The sequence below is a fragment of the Chinchilla lanigera genome, unplaced genomic scaffold (assembly GCF_000276665.1).
Source record: "Chinchilla lanigera isolate Chin_1 unplaced genomic scaffold, ChiLan1.0 scaffold00005, whole genome shotgun sequence".
Taxonomy (NCBI): Eukaryota; Metazoa; Chordata; class Mammalia; order Rodentia; family Chinchillidae; genus Chinchilla; species Chinchilla lanigera.
In genome coordinates this window covers 13,578,556-13,581,621 of record NW_004955406.1, presented here as the reverse complement: position 1 = coordinate 13,581,621, position 3,066 = coordinate 13,578,556, and positions in this window count along the sequence as shown.

Here is a 3,066-nt window from a genome sequence, read left to right as displayed (position 1 = left end):
GAGGAGGAGAAGAAGAAGAAGAAGAAGAAGAAGAAGAAGAAGAAGAAGAAGAAGAAGAAGAAGAAGAAGAAGAAGAAGAAGAAGAAGAAGAAGAAGAAAGAGAAATTTTTTTTTTTTGGTACCAAGAATCAAACTCAGGACCTTGCACTTGCCAGACAGGCACTTGGGCCACTGAACTATATCCCCAGCCCAGAAGAAGAAGAGGGAGAAGAAGAAGGAGAAGAAGGAGAAGAAGAGAGGTTGTATTTTCCTAGATGCCAAAGATCCATCTCTTTCTGCTTTACCATCACAAGTTAGGCTGGCTCAAATGAAACAAAGTCAAAATGAAACAGAACAAAACACTACAGAGACAAGCAGGTAAGTCAGCTGAATTATATACACTAAGTAAATCATTCTGCATATTAGATCATGTCTGCATCCCATTCCTTCTTTCATCAGGTAAACAGCAATCACATTATCAGGAGGGAAGGAAGACCACTGTGTTTGTTTAGTTCTGGGGTTTTTGGCTACAGTGTAGGATCTACCACCTCCTAAGCACCACTTTGACTCAACTTTTTCACCTGAGAGCAAGTGAAAGAGAGCAAGACTTTCTAAGTCTTTCTTTTGTGTGCTCTCTCTCTTTTTGTTGTGGTCGTGGTTACTCTGGTCTCACTTTTAATCTTTCCTCATGGCAATCCTCTCTTAGTCCCTGTCCTGAAAGTAAGAGACTATCATTTAGGGCAGTGTGGAGTTAATGTGGATTTCCCCAGTTCCTACCCTGAGCATCAGAAATGTGTGATTTGAATGCTCAGCTTTTTCAACTCTGATGGCACAGTTGGTTTTAATTAAAAAAAAAAAAAACTGGAGAAAGTATTATGTTGTCAGTTCCAGGGAAATACAGTTGGATGACTTCCTTACAGCTGGAGGCTTTTGCTACTTGCCTGGCCACATTGAGACTTTTCCCTTTCTATGCCAGAGGCTTTCTGTTTTGCTCATCTCCCTCCCAATAACTCATCTCTCTCTCTCTCATCCTCATTCTCTCTCTCTCTCTCTCTCTCTCTCTCTCTCTCTCTCTCTCTCCCCCTCTCTCTCTCCCTCTCCCTCTCCCTCTCTCTCTTTCTTCTGCAGTTTATCCATCTACTCCACTCTTATCTGGTAAAGAAGCCAACTTTGAACAGCATTGTGTGTTTCACATTCTTTCCTGCAGCTTTCTTATGAGGAGATTAAACTTAACTCTGTCTTTAACACTTTGTACCTGGGACTCATACTTTTTTCTGGTTTGACCTCCATCTCTGAGAGTTGGTGAGTGGCCAGGAAAATTTCAATAAAGCAGTAGGGCAGACGGAGGTAAGGCTTGATTTATGCTTTCTGTAATTTCAACATTTATGGGTTATTTGAATCAGGCACTCAACCCTTGCCTTGCCAATGACATATTTGTTTTATCCATAAGACACACTGTGCGTAGGAAACCTGACTTTCCTCGATCCATTGCAGATCTGGCCTCCATATCAATGCTTTTCTCCTTTTTCTTTTCTTTTCTCTGTGTAACCAGGTGACTCCCTTCCGGACCCCAATGACTCTTAATGAAAACAAAGTGTAATGTATCAGTGGATGGTATGTGAATATAATGGAAGCATTTGTCTCATGGAAGCCTGTCCCAACCCACTAAGGATAGGAGGTCCTTCCTATGTTCTCCAGTGTCATAATACACACCTCTCCCAATATTTTCTATTATTTCTTTAGTAAACACTATATGGGCAAACTCTTCTTGCTCGTCATGTATTTCCAGAGTCTGCAACACAGAAATGTTAAAGTGTATTTGTTTACTAATTCAACTGTAGAAATGTGGCTAGCTTCCAGGTTCCTGTGGAGAAAGAGAAGTAGTAATATTTGCTTCTCTATGGACCTTTACCAAGACTGTGAGGTGCATTGAGAGGCAGTGTGAGGGCAAGTTTTCTGTTCGGTTCTTACCTGTGATTCTGCCTGTTACTTCAGCTCCTCCATGCCATCCTCCCTGCTGTTCCACAGATTGGTGAGATCTGGTCTCCTCCCACAAGGGGAGTATTGTTGGCAACAGATAAAGGTGATCAGGAGGAAATACAAGAAGTATCTTAATTGGAATTCTAATCCAGCAACATGGTATATTTCTCCATTTTTCAAAAAGTTATTTAAAAAGTTTCCCTCAATAATTCCTTACAGCTTTCAGTATATAGGTCTTACAGATATTTTATTAAATTTATCCCTAAGGATTTCATTCTATTTTATTCTAAGTATTTGTTTTAATTCCAGTATTTAATCATTGCTAACTAGAAATACAATTGATTTTTAATAGTTTCTTTATGACTGATACTGCTAAAATCACTTATTAGTTCTAATAGCATTTTCTACTGTAGAGTCCTCAGGATATTCCATATTTGTAAATGGTGAATAAAGACAGGCTTATTTCTTCATCTCAAAACTGTACATTTAAATTGTTTTTCTTCCACTGGTACCTTGGCTAGGATTTCTAACACAATATTTAGAAAATATTCAGTTTTTCAGCATTAATTATGGTTCTAGCTGCAGGTTTCTTATAGAGGCTCATTCCTAGGTTGAGGAATTAGTTCTTCTGTTCATAGGTTGCTTATCATGAAAGTGTGTTATTTGGTCTTAAGTGTTTTTTCTTTTTTCTTTATCAATTCAGATGACCCTAAGGTCTTTTCTAATCTGTTAATATGGTAAATTAATTATAATTGACATTTGTATTTCTGAGACAGACTCCACTTGAGTTCATGCACTTTTTTTTATATAAGCTTGAAGTTTATTTGCTAACATTTTGTTATTTTTACATACAGGTTTGCAAGCAATTGTGTGGTGTGTGTGTGTATATGTTTGTTTTGTAGTAATTGTCTGGTTTTGATATCGGGGTATTACTGGCTTCATAAAAGTGGTGGGGAATGTTCTCTTCTCTATTTTTGTGTTTCTGTAAAGGTGTTAGTTTTTTTCTTTACTATTTGACAGAATTCCCCAATGAAGCTATCCAGACTTTGGGGGAAGTTGCTTTTTTTAAAAAATAAATTTATTCATATATATATGAATATATATATT